At 40.0% G+C, this 16,921-nt stretch overlaps 1 protein-coding gene across 7 annotated transcripts in view; it reads left to right on the top strand.

The window, feature by feature from the left end:
- Positions 1–16,921, top strand: part of PRLR (prolactin receptor) — a 122,872-nt gene that overhangs the window by 38,781 nt on the left and 67,170 nt on the right. For 5 of the 7 annotated variants that reach the window (XM_056324808.1, XM_056324812.1, XM_056324804.1 and 2 more), the window contains exon 2: positions 15,702–15,792. The gene's annotated coding sequence lies outside the window, so the exon portion shown is untranslated. Of the gene's footprint in view, positions 1–6,603; positions 6,777–14,825; positions 15,004–15,701; positions 15,793–16,921 lie in introns of all 7 variants that reach the window. The other 2 variants (XM_056324806.1, XM_056324807.1) reach the window with 2 other exon arrangements.

Below are 16,921 nucleotides of genomic sequence, written 5' to 3' on the forward strand. Positions count from 1 at the left end.
CCCACCCCAAGTTATCACTGTGGAGCAGTTTATTTAGAAAAAAAATAAAGATAATTACAAAAGCATCAAAAATGTAAAAGCTTTCTTCATAAAAATCTGTGATGATATTGTTTAAGTTTTCTTTCTCTTCTGAAACACTTCATTAAATGTTTCAGCTCACTCTAACTTGTGTGTCTAAATAAAAGTTCAAACCAAAAATTTCACTCAGCGTAAATTAAATCTCTGCTTTTCCTTTTTGAAGATCTACTATCAATTTTTGTATGGTCTGGACTAGTACAAACTTTATTCTGAGTATCTTGTGACTACTTTACAAATTGTTGCTTGTCTGTTATGAGTAAGAAGGAATACAAAAGGACTTTATGAGACTTGCAGCTGTTGCAACCACCATCAAAATCGTTCTCCTGTTTTTTCAGGTGTGAATATTGAGAAACAGGAAAATCATCTAGTCCTCATCTTACTTAGGATATCACACCCTACATATTTGGTTTAGGAATTACAAACTGTTAATGTGCTTTGAGTTCAGTCACATTGCATGGCAGTTTTCTACAGCTGATCAACAGAAGTTTTCTTAAGTTCATAGTGTATAGCAAGTAACTTCATATGCCCAGAAGCCACCTATGCTTGGTAGAATTCTGCAGTGTTAGTGATGTTTTCTATATGTTCTATGTTCTTTTGGAAATTTCTCTTGCAGTAAAAAAGTTTTGTGTTTCGAGTTACAGGATAGCTGGTGACCTTACAAAGGTTTTGTATAATTTTTATTTCAAAATAAACTATGTAGGATTTTCAGTTGAAGATTCAGAAGAGTTTGGATCAGAATTCTTAAAATGAAAAATCCAGAAGCACCCAACTATAAGGAAATTTGTATCAGTTTCTGACTGCATGACTGAGGAGTCTACTTGTAACTACAGTGATTCATCTGAAAGATGTATCTTGAGGTTGAATCTGGGGAAGCATACAATAAGTTTACTTTTCCCTAAAAAAAAAAGATACCCCTTTTTTTCCATCCAATTCAAACATTCAACTCAGTTTATTATGAGCATTTATTAGGATATACATTGAAGTGACTAGAACAGGGAAGGGAGACAAACTGGGAGACAAATCAATCAGTTCTGTCTTAAATTATAGTATACACAAGCATAGCTGCTCACTGCCACGGAACAGTTCAAGCTGAGATCTGCAGTAGTTCAGAATTTGAAAATCCACTGCAGGACTGCAGATTCATTTTTGCCAGCTTCTTTATCATTAATATTTTTCCATATTTCACTGAAAAACATGATAAGAAATACTGAGAAAAAAATCTAAATTTGCAAAGATTCAGACAAGTGTAAATCTCAAAGCACTTACTTGTTTCCATAGTCCAGGTTTCTCATCTTGTGTCATGGGCATTGGGAGGGACAGAGTATTCCAGAAGTATTTGCAACATGTGAGCATTTCAGAATAGTACTTAGAAGCTTCTTGAATACGTACGCTCCTGTGTCCACATGTTGTACCTGTGGAGTGTGCATGAGGTGCTCTGGTGCCGTTGGATGAACTCTGCAGACACTCTGTGGGGCAGCAGGAACCAGCACAGGAACAGCTATTCTCCTGCCTGCAGCATCTGTCTGCCCAGCACAGCCGTGGCGCTGTCAGGTGAACTTTCCTCTGCCACATACTCACCCACACCTTGCAGCAGCATATGACCAACTAAGCAACCTGAGGTCTTAGGGCAGCCTGACATAATGCCCCAAAAAGTAGCTAGGGGATTGTTTTATATTTCTAAGAAACTGCTAGTGCCAAAGGCATTCCGTGTTATTTTTGTTTCTTTTACCTACCCCACTCTAGGTTGCTGAATTAAAAATGTGAAAGAATGAAAGTTTAAGAATAAATACTAAAAATGTTTTCTGAAAGATCTCTGCTGTTTAGGGTTGCACTTAGGTGAGTCCTATCCCCTTTGTATATAGTTTAGATTATCATTATGATCCCTTTAGCTTTACAGTTAATAATCTCTGAAAAGATCTCATTCAGCACATTTGTTACATCTGATATCATTTGTTTTCCTTGTCTTGCGGAATTTTCTCATCTCCTGATTTTCAACCACCTGACAACCTGAGGTAATCAGAGTTTCTGAGTGGGAAATCTGTCAACACATTCATTATTCCCTCGGGGTGAAGTCATTCCGTATTAGCAGTACTTTTAAATTGCCATGTTTCTGCTCCTGGTGAACATGTGGTACATAACATTCCCTGTGAGCATGTATTGGTTCATAAGACTTGACACCGATAATTTCTGAAAACTTCAGACCTCTAAGCGGAGCATGAACAATCAGGAGAAGCAATCATGATACAAAAATGGAGGTTTTGTGATTTAGGACAGAATAATCTATTTGATGAATAGCACATTTTGGGTGCTTCCATGTGGTGTGACTTTGCTTCCTTGGTGGAAACAAAAGAAAAGCAAAGGTGACTTGTAGCCAAATCTAAATCCACTCACAGCTTGGTCAAAAACTGGATTGCTGCTGTTGCTGCTGTTGCTGCTTCTTCACCCCTAAACTTTAACTGGGACATCATGAAAGTTCAAGGAAGCCAATCCAAAGAGAGTAGGCTTTTCCTTTATAAGATTAATTTTACTTAATTGCGAATGCAAAGAGGAAATAAAGAACAACATCATTCAGTTGTGATAGGGCAGTCGTGCTATGGTGATACGAAAGGTAGGTGTGAATACAGAGTAAAAATAGCAAAAAAACCTAAAAATAAAAAAAAAAAATTGAAAGGTACATGCTTTAAGTTAAGAGTAAAGATTAGTTTTAATTGATGGAGAAATTACCTGTTAAGATGAAAGTTTTAACTAAACCACCAAGTCTAACTAAACTACCAGGTTCAATGACAAAGTCTGGGCATCTGAAGGTAAGATCCTCATGTGGCCCCTTTGTTTTAAGTAATAACATGAAGTATCTTTGTATATATAAGGTAATTGGTTACAATCATACTATTTTATCTTAATATAAGGAAGATAAAAAATGGTTTGTTGGCTGTTTGGCATTCATGATATTTCTTTGAATCCCTCCAGAAGTCCAGTCTCCTGTGTCTTGTGTCATCACTATACCCTAGTCATCATATATCCTGTTTAGCCTAAGCAATGCCGTATCAACCCAAACTGCCTGTAATAATTCCTGATACATGTTAAAATACTATTCATTTGTAAATCCTCTCTCTAATTACTATTATATACTGTTCCCTAGATTACTGTATGTCAAATACCTCGCTGCATTCCTTGTTTAAGTGGTAGCAGCATAGACCTCTATTGTAATTCAAATAGATGAGGAAAGGGTGAAGAAGGCTACAACTGAGGGAATCGTCATTAACTTTGATACAAGATGGTTCAGGCCCCATTCCCCCAACTTCTGCTGGAAGACCTGCCCCTCAGAAAGTCTAACCATCGTCCCCAGAAGCCCTTGCCCCTTTTCCAGCCATATGACCCCCTTAGCTCAGAAGTGTATCAGATCCCTCAGGCCCAGGAAGTCATCTCTTTGTCCATGAGAATCACAATTTTGTCATGGTCATGGCCATACCCCATGTGATCTCAGAACCCCCTGTAATTGTTGACATCTGAAACTCTGTCTTTTTCATTACCCCAGAAGTGTGTCAAAGGCCCTCGTATGTACATATATATACACATACATACATACATAAATACGTGTGTGTGTATATAAAGATCCATGTGAGAGTGTACAAAGTGTATCAATGTGTGTTTATACATAGTTACACTCCTTTATAAATATATAAGGACTACATTTTTAAAGTGCATGTATAAAAATGTTAGTAAGAGATAACAAAGTTAGGTCAAAATTGTAGGTAAACAGAAAGAAAATTAAATAAAAGGAAAGTACAGCTCAAGGGTGTGGGAGTGTGTCAGAGAGAGTGCGGGGACATGGAGAAATGTGAATATGTGTTGTGCAAAGGGCTGAGCCTGTGAAGCTAACCAAGAGGCCATCGCCCTGCCTCGGCTCATCAAAAGAACAGACGAGACCCCTGAACCTGACCAAGAGGCCCCCTTCACCCCACCTTCAAACCACCCAGATCACCAAACAGTATTGCTGGGGCAGACTTTGTCCTGTGCTAAAAAGTAAACGTAACATTGCATCACTAAAGGAGAAAGCCAGAACAAAAAATCCCCCAGCTCTGCAGGAACATGTGTGTAGGGACAGCTACACCCCAAAGGGTTTTCCTAAAAAGACCGTGTGTGTTGGAGAGAAGATGGTTGGCCTGGGATTTTGGAAACAAAAGTTTGTTGGACAGGGTGGGAGGCAGCTTTTGCCTACATCTCAGTGTGACAACAGCCACTTGTAATACCGTGACAGGGATTATCCTGCATGTCAGGGGTTGTCCTTTCCCTTATCTTTATGTTGACAAAGATTTTATAGCACTTTTTGAAAACATTACTGATGCTTTTAAACGAGCCTTTAGACATGCTGTTAAACTAAAATAATTTTCACTGCTTTGTTACTAAGAATGAAGTGGAGGCTTCTGTGATGGACTGTTTTAACAGGATGCTAGAAACCAAGATGTGGGTATGTCTTGCAGCACAGTTACCATTTGTTGCCTCAATGTGTTACTGGAGTTTATTATAAAGAGCTACAACCACACCTTCCACAGCACTGTCAGTCAGACCTGTGGATGGGAAACCTCCCAGCTCTGCAAGGAAAATCATGTCTGTGAATTGGTGCAAAATTAGAGTAAATATGCTTCTACTCAGAAAAAAAGACCATGTGAGGATGTCTAGAACAAAAGAAAGATTTGACAACAGTTATGAGCAGAGGTTCACAGGCAGTAGATGAAACTGAAAAAGAATTGGATACCCATGTGCTGATTAATTGGCTATAGGTACCAGGATATCAAGGTGATGTTTTATTCATCTTGATGAGCTTTAAGAAGTTAACACTGTTGAGGACAGAATCTGCAAAACTGAAAAGTTTCTAGCAGTAAGAAGGCAAGGAAGGAAGAAACAGCTGTTTGTAAAGTGGTGTTGCTGGCCCTAGATATTTAACAGCTGGTTAAAAGCCTCTCAATTCCATGATGTTTAGCAGTTGGAGCCAGAGTGGGAGAAAAAGAATGGTAAACTGCAGCTTTTACATCATGCTCCCCAACAATGCTTACACCAGCATTTCCCCACAAAAACAATGTGTTGTGCATTTGAACTTTATTTCAACAATTTGAACTTTAGCAAACAGCTATTCCAAGCCCCGGAGAGCTGTCAGGCCAGTGGGAGGTGGGGATTGCAGAAGTACAATACCCAGACAGCTGGAATAATATTAATAGTGCTGCTGGGTAAGACATGGCATTATTCTTTGCAGCAAGTCCTTTATCCATCTATATGCATATTGCTGGAATATGTAAACGCTTCATTCCGATAACAGATCTCTACCTGTTGACCTGGTCCTCAGTCCTGCAATTAGGAAAACAAAGTGTAAAACATTTGAAAATTCTTGTACTTTTTGTACATCTGGGAAGCTAGCAATTTTTTTTGAAACTTCTCCTGGGAGTGCCAGTGACAAGTTTCTCTTTTCAGCTGACAAGTGTGGAAGGTTTATCTTGATCTACCTCTACACAAAATCTTGCTGAGCACCAGCTGGTTGGACATTTATTGGTCACATAATCATGCTCTGTTCTCACAAATGGTAATAGCAGTGAGATTATTACAGCAACACAACACAAGCTGCATAATGTGCCAGTGAGCCAATCTAATATTGACACAGGCAGCACTGAAATAAATACAAAGTAAAATAAGTGCATCTTATTTCACAGTGGAAAGAAAGTTGTGGAGTTGCATCTGCTGCCCTGGAAGGTTCTGGAATTTTAAGAAAGCACACCATCATGTAGTAAAGAATAAAATAGTAAAAGGAGTAGTAAAAGAATTAAAAGGACCCTTCTTTGTACATAAATTATTGAAGAGCCCAAGTGGAGTAGAAGGTATATTCTATAGCCTCTTTTTCAAAAGCTGTATCATTTTTCTAAACAAGTTTCAGAATTATTATGCAACACATTAAAACCATGGCTGAAAACAGGGCCAAAGATGTGATCAGATGTGTCTCCCAGGCTGTTGTGGCCAAGTTGCAAACACTGGGAAAGGAGGAGGTCTCCGGGGTTATTGAGAGACAGCCCCGAAGGGACAGCCTTCCTCAAACCATTAAAAGAAAAAGGATGGCTAGTGCCAGGCTGCATTCCAGCCACAACAAGAAATAAAAGACTAACAAACCCTACTGAACAGTCCAAAAGAAACAAGAACTCCAGCGGAAGACTGCCCATTCTACTACTAGAAAAGGAGATACATTTTAACGAGGCTGATTTTTGTTTATGGCTGACTAGAATAACATACCAAACCCAAACTGGATTCATTTGAAGTGGCCCAAATGCAGACAAGCATCAAGAAAACCTTGTTCCTTGTCTTGTGCCTTGCAATGCCATTGCTTTCAGCTAGAACTCAGTTTGCTACCTGCCAGCCCACCCCCTCCCCTGGACTTGAATGGGAAAGGTTGTGTAGGTCTGAACAACCATGCTGGATCTTTGCTGCAAAATTGTTGAAGACAAGAGTGAGTCTGATGAGTTACTCATTGGCATCTACTTTCAGCTTGCTGGATATTACATTAGGAGACATCTCATTCTGAGTTTGTAAGGCACAGTCTGCTACGTAAGGTGTGGGTGATCTAGAAGTTGCCTTCAGGAGTTCATCTGTCCTAACAGGAGATGTGTTTAATGCTGCATCATACTCAGGAGAGCCATTCACATTAGAGAGGCCTTTTGGTAAGTACAGTCCCCTGCCCTCGTCACACTGCACAACTCAGTTGTGTTTCAGAAATGGCAGCTCAGCTGTCATTTATCCAATGGATGTGGGCTTTTGGGGAAAACCCATTGGGAACTTTTCTTTATGCCCTTCCACATGTTCCTGTAAAGTTGATTACTAGGCCATGTTGCCCATATCTTGTAGCACAGCACGAAGACTGCCCAAGTAATACTGTGTGTTGATCTGGTGGTTTTTTCAGTAGCCTTGTTAACTGCTGGTCCCATAACTGTATTTTCTTCTTATTTAATTTTTTTCTATTCATATTTAAACTTTCTTAATTTCAGTACCTCCTACTGAGTGATATTTTATATGTAAACTTTTTCAAATATAAGTTCATTTTGTGTATGTATGCATTATACATATTTATACACTCCTTTCTGTGTATCTTTATAGCGATCACAGAAAGCATTGATAACACGTGGCTTACAGCTGCATCAAAATGGTGGCCTCACATGGGTGCAATGATGCCGTTTGGGGAGGCCTGACCGAGTTAGGGGCGATAAGCTGGAGAGATGATGGGAAAATGGAGAGGGTTTGTGGGGCAGAGGGGTCACACGTGGTCACAAGGGGTTGGACTGGCAGTAGGAGAGGGCAAGCATGCCCTGTCTTACCTTGTGTGACACTGTCCTGACTCTTCCCAGAACCTAAAAGAGGACGGGGGAAAGGGGGACAAGATCTTTTCTTTCAGGCAGCAGAATACCCATTCAGCAGTTTCTGTAGTCTGTTCGCAATTAGTACCTCTGCACTTCTCTTGTGTGAAGATTTTTTAACTGTTAGATCAGCTTAGGCACAAGAAGGAAAAATTTATAACAAAACTTAAATTTAACTTTTAAAAATTATTTTTAAATTTAATAATTAAAATTATTTAGGGGCAGGAGAGTGAAGAACAGCTTTTATGATCACCACACAGATTTCCCTGAATTATCCATTTTTAGGCAATTAAAACAGAGACACTTGTACCCTCCGTGTGTGGTCCGATTGATTACGAACTGCTGGAAGACACTGAAGTTAATATATGAGAGAACATGGAGATAAGTAGGAGCAACACAGGCTCCCACTGAAAAGGAAGTCTTCTCAAAACACTGGTTTCCTTCTAAAGGAGGCCAACATGTCTTGAGAACAGAAGATCAGCAGTGATGTCATACATTTGCACTGTGGTCAGACTTTCAATACAGTTTCATGAAATTTTCATGAAGTAGCTAGAAACCTAGAAACTAGAAAGCTAGCAGACGAGATGAAACTACTGTGCTGGATGCACAGGTCCTTGGAGAACCACTTACAAGTGGTTATCAGTGAGTCACTGTCAGTAAAAGGACAGATTGGAACCAGGTGCACAAGATTAACTCCTCGGTACAGCAACTAATTAGCGTTTCATTAGTGATGTGGATAATGTTATACCAAGTGTATTTACTAGACAACAGTGAAAGGAGAGGGACTTGCAGTTTACCGGAGAAAAGGAAGAGAAAGCAGTTATTTTGGTATGTCACTGTACTGTTTCTGATAAAAAAAATGTTAGTAGAAACAAGAGCAGGGTGCTGCTCTTAAACACAGATACTCAACTGCACAAATACATGAAAGAGGTAACAAGGATTCAAGAAGGTATTTTGTATAAATGTTGTAATGATGTGCAAGAGGAACAGGAGTCACTAATGTCATCCTGCTGTGCAAGAAGCCAATACTCTGCCAGGATCTATCAACAAAAGTCTGGTTTGAGGTGTGCAAAGCGATTCTTTTATTCCCTTCAGTATTTTCAAGGCTACAACTAAAATACTTTGTCATTCTGAGGCAAGGTTCTTCACGGAAGATAGACAGAAAGTCTGCAGGAGAGTAACAAGAAGACTTAGATCTCTGGAGAGTGTGGCATATGAAAAAAATGAATCAAGACTGATAAATCTGAAGAAGAGAAGACAAGGGTGATTTCAAAGTAGCATTGCTTAGCACTGCAGAGAGACAGGGGTAGTCTGCTGTTTTGTTGCTTTTAGACTGCGAAAGAAGTACTTGCATCAAGTTGCAGCAGGGAAGATACAGATCAGATATTAAGAACATTTTAATAATGAAGATAATAAACCAGTAGCCTAAATTGCCTATGGAGATTGTAAAATTCCCCTGATTGGAAATTTTTAAGAACAGATTAAGAAAATTTCAGGAATGTATTTGGCAGTTAGTTCCTCCTTGGGGCATTTAGATGGTCTAGATGACCTCCTGAGACCTCTTCTAATCTATGATTTATTGAGAAACTTTTATGCATTAAATTGTTAGGTTTCTCATTCTTTGAAACAGGAACCATACCTTTTGTATTTGTACAGTGCACAGCCGAGCAATCCAAGGCTAGAGACTGTAGTCATTATCGAAACTATAGTGATAATGATATCTAATCAGCATGTTGTTTTGGAACCTAACGGTAAAACTGTGAGTCACTGTGCTGTCGATGATGTGGTGAGCTGACCCTGGCTGGCTGCCAGGTGCCCACCGAGCCGCTCCGTCACTGGTCACTGCCTCAGCTGGACCTGGACGGAGATGAGAAGATGAGGACAAAAGGCTCGTGGGTCAAGGTAACAACAGGCAGATCACTCAGGAATTACCGTCACAGGCAAAACCAACTTGCCTTGGGAAAACCTAATTTATTGCCTATTAACACCAGAGGACGATGAGAAACAAGAACAAATCTAAAAAAACCTCCTCCCCACCCATCCCTTCCCAGGCTCAACTTCACTCCTGACTTCTCTCCCTCCTCACCCCTCGTGGTGCCGGGGGATGGGGAGTAGGGGCTGCGGTCAGTTCACACCTCGTGTCCGCCGCTCCTGCCCCCTCGCCCCCTGCCCGGCCCGGCCCGGCCCGGCCGCCGCGGGGGCACCGGCCCTGCCCCAGCCCGGCCCGGCCCGGGCTCCTCTCCCCGCGGGGCCACGGGCCCTGCCCGGAGCTGCTCCAGCGCCGCTGCCCGCGGGTCACAGCCCCCTGCGGGCACCCCCTGCCCCGGGGGGGGCCCTGCCCGGGCTGCGGGGGGGGAGCTGCTCCCCCGGGGGCTCCGCGGGCTGGGGGCACGGCCCGCCCCGCCGGGGGCCGCCCCGCGGGCTGGGGGAGCCGCTGCTGCGGCGCCTGGAGCCCCCCGGCCTCCCCCTGCCCCGGCCCGGGGGCCGCGGGGCTGCTGGGCTCGCTCGCACTTAAATACACGATCTGAAATACACGGTCCCTGCGGCTGCCACCGGCACCGACGGGCTCGGCCTTGCCCAGCACCGGGCCCAGCTCGGAGCCGGCTGGCACGGGCTGCACCGGGCACGGGGGCAGCTTCTGGAAGCTTCTCACAGAGGCCGCCCCTGTGCCCCCCGCCACCAAAACCTTGCCCTGCAAACACAACACAACCATGTTTCAGAATTACCCAGCATCGTTCAAATTTTCTTGGCTAATTTGAACTTTATTTGAAACTGTGACAGTGACTGGTATAGGTAAAAATTGTAGTTTGATTTAAATGATCTGTAATAGAAACCAGCAATGATAAACTCTAGTTTATCATTTTCATATGTTTTTGTCATTATAGTCACAAACCAAATCTAAGTCGAGAATGATTGTTACCCATATTTGTTGGGGCCTTTAGTATTTGCTGTCTCCCAGAGCGCTGAGCAAGAGTTACTCAGCTCAGATGATTAATGACACTGTGTGCTGCTGAACCAGGGCTCTTGGATTTCTTACTGCTTTTCGCTACTCACCAATGGCCATACTACCGTAAAAAGTGTAGCAGATACTAATATGGCCATGTGGGTCAGCCCTTTGATAAAGTGGAATACTCCCTAAATCAATGATGTCCAATCTGTTGTGAAATGTCTTCATTAAAATGATTTTTTTCTTAAGTACTGTTTTGGATTGTTTTGAACTAGTAACAATGTATTTGTACTAACAGTATAGCATGTACGTGCCACTGCCCAGTATTTCGTGGCAGCTGTAGTCTAGAAGAGATGATACGGTATGACAAATCTAGCAAATGTTTTATCCTGAAGAACTACAAAACAAATACTGTACAAACTGAAGCAGTTCAGAGAAGACATTTCAGGCAGCAGATGGAAGTGGGAAGCTATTTATAGCACACAGTAATGTTACACATCAGTTTTTGGAAGAAAATGTGGAAAAGAGTCTTTAATTTACTAAAACTGTAAGAGGAATTTTCTACATGATGCAATACTAAAAAGCAGAATATTGTAGCCCTTGTGGAGGGTTACATTAATGCAGTGATACTAATTAAATGCTCAAGCTAATTGACTCAGAACTAGTTTGATTGTGGATGGCACTGATACTGACAGGTAGACAGACCCTCAATTCTGTGTTTCAGACAAAAGAAACCCAAATATGATTTCACAGTACCGTAAATTAGGGATGAACTTACTGAGGTAAATGTGTCTGAGCTGAAGACTGTTAACTGTGTTAGCTGGGGAACTGCCATCTTCATTCTGACCGCTGATAACAGGCAGTTCTTGACACAAACCTGAAATTTCAGATTTATTTATACAAGAAATCACAACTTTATATGTACTACATATCCAAGGTCAGGTAGATACAGTCTAGTGTACAGACTAGATTCCTTAAATAGGAGATAATTTTCACCGAGTTTGTAGGACTTTGTGTCCCCACACACCCCATTACCATTGTTTCCACCAGACCTTAAAGCTTTCTTTTTCTGACTAAGGGAAGATTGATAGCCACAGCTTAAGGACCAACATCATGTTCCCAAATTTTTCACTTCTCAGACTTTGGTCATGCTATCCCAGTGCATGGATGGAGATCTTACTGCTACATAATTGTAACAAACATACTTGAGAACAGTTGCTGTTTGTGTATTTAGCTGATTTTAACCCTCTCAGGAAAACCTCTCCTCGGTTCCCACAAATAAGTAACTTTTTCCAGTTCACAGGAGTGTGTGTGGCTCTTTTCTGTGGTTCCGGAGACAGGTGGTTGAGCCACAGGTCACCTAGGCTTGGAAGCTCTTCTTCAGTTGTGTGATGGACTCTTTCTATGACTTGCCTAGTAGCTCCACGAAAGTCTGGGCATATTATTACAGCTGAACTAGGATTTGTAGCGTGAGCTGTCTTCATTCAGACAGGCATGAGGGAAACTTGTTGCAGGTAATAAGTGATACTCATGAGTACCTGAAAAATGCCTTTACTGTATGTCCATTCTTGTGTTTTGATTTTCAGCTAACTGCTGTTAACAGACTGCTTACAAAGTTCAACAGGTCAGTGACTATGTAGGGCCAGCCTTAATGGCTACAGAGAACAGTGAGACATATTTTAATAATCCTTAGGTGGTAATCAGTAAAAAATTAGTTTTTCATTAGCTTTTACACTGTCACCTTTATGTTAACTTCTAGCTGCATCCGGAAGCTTGAGTCAAAACTCTACATGGATTATTCTTAGTGTTCACTTGAAGCAAGAGTACTTTAAACAGATTGGGTTTAAATGTGATTGAATAAGACTTTAAACCATCTCCACCTCCTCCTTTGTTCTTTGATATTCATCTGCATTGTTCAAAGGGCTAAGATAACAAAAAAATAGCTCTACAGAAAGAAGAGTGATTGGTTTTAGTTCCTTGAACTGATTCATTGCAGGTTCAGGTGAGTACTGGAAATGATGCTACAGTGAAGGTGGGAATATCTGGATTTTATTGGGCAGGACTGCTGAAGTTAGTTCAAGTTATAAAACTGTACTATATTAATGGACTTAACAGCTATAGAGTTATGAAAAAAGACTAGAAGAAAATTATACTGCACTACAAAATGTGAACTTTTTTTTTCATAGGTTGACATCTGTAATTTGTAAGTAGGTTGGAGGTTGTTCTAACAATCTGTATATACACAGAAATTTCTTTAGAAGATAGTAGATATCCATTAGCCATGCTGATCCCCCTTTTTCTGTTTTAAAGCTGAAGTAACTGCATGTTTATGCCCTGTTTTAGTTTTGCTTTAAGTATTTTCCTCTGTTCTAATCCATATAAGGAAAAGCTAATATTATAGTCAGCTTTATGAGAATAACTTCAGACTGGTAAAACTAGAATGATGGCCTCTCCTTTGCTCAAAATATTCAGTCTCTTTCCTAACTAATAATGTCAATCCTGTTGTGCTGCCAGAATGAAATATTGTTCAATCAGCCTCTTGTATGTTGAGCAGTGTCCAATGACTGACGACTGGCAGCTCATTACCTCCCATATAAACTGCTTCATGGGAAAAATTATAGAGTTTAAATCAATGAATTAATGAGTTTGTTACCATTTATTTGTTTTTCATTTTAGCTACATAATTCTAATAGAGTTAAATTTATTTGCTTTTCTTTACTAATCCAGTTCACAGCCTGCTAGTGTAGGCACTAGTGAGGGTTAAGCTGAAGCAAAAAACTTTTTTGTGAATCAGTGCTGTGCTAAAAACAGTTTAGTCAGGTTTGATGTAGCACTGGTCGATTAAAAACTGCCTCCTGTCTCCTTGGTTTTCCGCACAGGGAACCTCTCACATTTAGCTTGGTGGGAGGCTAATTTTTTATCTGCCCTGAAACTCAGGTTCAGGCATCCTTGTCTGCAGAATGAGGTTGTTAATCAGGCAGCACAATCCTGTTAAGCTGCAGAGGAGCTTAAGCATTAGTTCTTAGCTAAGGCTGCATGAGCATTTCCCAGCACCTGGGATGTGAAAACAATGCAAAGCAGCAACATGTCTGTCACTGCAGCTTGCTGGCCTGCCAAGCACAGCATTCCACATGGTATGCATGCCCCTGTGCACCTTTTGTTTCCAATTGACTTGGTCCCCAGCTGTGCCGAAGAGATTTGCTTCGAAAGTTGGTCATATTTTTCTTTAGAGAGTCTCTTAATGCACATGTTCTGGGGTGTTTTACAAAGCAGATCTGACACCATGTAAGACATAAACTGAAGTCAGGTGACATGACTTGCACTGAAGCTGTCTTCTTTGCTGCCTAAAATAGACTGCTGAAGTTAAAAATATTGGCAAGTCTCTGTTAATTTTACAGTCAAGCAAAGCCTTTTTGGAGAATTCCACAGGCAAGGTACATGGTACAGTAAACCAAAAAAACGAAAATTGCAGGTGCACAGAAAGTGCAGTTTGTTCAAAAGTCCAATAAAGCTGAACATAGAGATCTCCTGGTGACATACTGAACTAATACTTATTTACAGGTATGCTTTCTGGTTTCTAGCTTATATAATCTTCAGCTGATCTCTAAAACTTAAAAACAGCCTGATCCTGGTACAACTGACCAGAAGTCAACAAGGATAAATCTGGTCAGAAGCATGTACACTTAAACAACTACATTTTCTTTAAAAAATATTTCATGGTGACTCTTAAAGGCCAGTTCTGAGGGTTGATCTTAGTTCTAGTTCTTTAGAAAAACAAAATGAGAAATAATTCTATCCTGAAGATTTCTGTTTGGTCTTACAATTTTCCACAAATTATTTTCACAGGAAAACACTGCTTTTCTTCTGAATGTAGATATATTTCAGATTTTTTAATAGACAAAGGGCTTTTCAAAAGCTTTTTCAAAGGGTCCAGTACTAGTACAGTTTCATCTTGTCCATGTTCTTTAGTGTTTTTCTTTGTTTCAAATATACATTGATATTTCTGTATGATAATTATATCCTCTAATCTTAGCTCCCACAGAAAATAGACATGATCTAGCAGGCAGAGGCATTAGGTGTAGATGTGGTTCTGCTCAGTTCAGTGTAAGAACACAGACAAGCCAGATTTTTTTTTGGCTGATTCAGGCTTTGCTTGATCAGAATGGGTCACAGGATCTAACACAGGATAGCTGAAACTTAGATTACATCAGTTGGTTCTGAATTTGATGCTTGTTAACCACAGGAAATCCAAAATGGGAAAGAATCCTAAAGCTTTTCTTGAGCTGTAGGGACCACTTTAAACCCCAAAGCAAGATTTCTTTGTAAGGGTTCTTGAAGGTCTGAGTTGCATTAATGGTGTAATGTTAAGGAAAATATACTTTCTTTGAAAAGCATCTTATTTTTCTCTCCAGAGTTATGTTTAACACAGTTTGTGCTTCAAAAATGGATTAAAATACATGCTAAATCTCCAGCAGTGATTCTTTAGAGGACAGAGCAATGCTGTATTCACTTCTGCATGATTAATTCTTGATGACGAAACAAATAATGAAATCACTCCAAAGTAAAGTGGCCAACAAAGATGAGAAGAAGGTAATCATATATGGCAGTTTTGGTCACACGTTGGCTCAGAGCCATTCATACAGTGCATTAAAGATAGGTACAAAACAGTAGATAGCAAGTAGTGAGTAATGAAGGTAATTTTTACAGAGTGGAGACTGTGTCACCAATTCTGAGAACTACTGAGGCTTCAGAGAGGATGAGCAACTTAGGTACTGTCAGTTTTATGCTGTAGGCTAACATGAGATCTGAACAAGCTTGCTTCCATGACAGGGTAATTTTGTTTGCAGTGTCTCTGTACACTATTACAAGAGGCATTCTCATGTATTCAGTATGTTCCTATATTTTATGAAGGCTGAAGAAAAAGAAGGGTGTGCAGAGATCTGCAGTACTTGTGGGGGAGCTGAAGTTGCTGTCTTAATGTGAGGAGAATCAGGGTCTCAGTCTGGTTATTCAGAAAGAGCAGATGACTTAATCTTTAAGTAACTGTATAAAGAGAAGACTAAAAGCCTTTTCATCTGGGTGTTAAAGTAATAGGAACAGATCACCAGAAACTATAACCAGAAAACTTAAAATTGAAAGTTAACAGTACCCTTTCAGTAGCATGATTCTCTCCCCAAGATAAGTTACCAGGGATAATGTCCAAGTAAGACCTTTGTGGCAGATATCCATAAGGAAGAAACAAGGCATAAGCTGAAAATCAACACAACATATTTTTTGTCAATTGACAGGGGAAAAACCACAACACTGCACTTCAACCAGGAGATCTGGCGTCAGAGAAGGTTTCTGAAATCAGTGGAGGCTGCCTGAGAACTGAGCCTGGTAATGTCACACTGTTATGTCTGCCCTTTTTTCAGGATGATATATATTATCTCAAATTATTTGGTTAAACGGCTGGAATGTATTAGCCTCAGATGTGGAAATGGTGCTAGATGTTCCGATTTTTCCTTGAATTCTGTGTCTGCAAATAACTTGGGAATTAAGTAATAAGAAGTAGGGTATGTGGGGTTCTGAGACAGAGCCCTTCTGCGAGTATCCCATTAGAAACTTACGCCATGGACAAAATACTGCTGATGTAAAATTCCTATTAGTTTAGAGCTATAGAATATTTCTGTGTCATGTTATTACCAAAAATGTATTTAATCTTTGAATTTGAGTTTTACATAGAACATTAGTGTTTTAAATTAAATAATATACATGCCCCACAGTTTTAAGTATTGGAATAAGCAACTGCTATGTTAGTAAATACCCACTAGGTTTTGTGTTTAAGGAAAAGAGACACAGAGGAGAAAGTAAAGACTTCAGAGGAAACACTGGCAAAAACACTTCAGACTTTGTTAAGAAGCAGATTTAGGATCGAGTCCACTTAAAAAGAATATTTTCAAGTCAATTTCATTTAATAGAATGAAACACTCTGTTGCTTTGAACTAGGACTGTTCTTTCGCTATTTTTTTTTTCTTTCAGCTAGACTTAGTGCAACATCTATGTGAGTAATTTCTTTTCAAGTACTTTTCTGAGGTTTATGGGATGAAGTTGGACAAGCAAACACTGAAAGGCCATCTGAAAACTTTGTATTTCTTTAAAAATCAGTATCAACAAGGAAAAAAACCCAAAAAATGTTACTTTTTTTTACAATAGTTTGTTCTCAAAAGACCTCTGTGTGTTTGCTTGGCATTTTCATTTTGATGTGAATACGTATAACTTTATGGTTTTTCTGAGAATCTTAGTCCCTGAATAGAAGAAACAATCCTGAGTTTGTAACTTGAAACTATGTATGTGAGAAATGAGGTATTTCAGTTAAAAAACAAAAACAAAAACAAAAACCAACACATTTGCTTTTAAAATTGCAGAACATTTTTAAAGCAGCTGAAATAGTGAACTGACAAGCATCTGGGCTAAAGCCAGTCTTTGTAAGACAAGACCAGATTATAATTTTTAAGATCTGAGAACC

This window comes from Falco biarmicus, chromosome Z (assembly GCF_023638135.1).
Source record: "Falco biarmicus isolate bFalBia1 chromosome Z, bFalBia1.pri, whole genome shotgun sequence".
Taxonomy (NCBI): domain Eukaryota; kingdom Metazoa; phylum Chordata; class Aves; order Falconiformes; family Falconidae; genus Falco; species Falco biarmicus.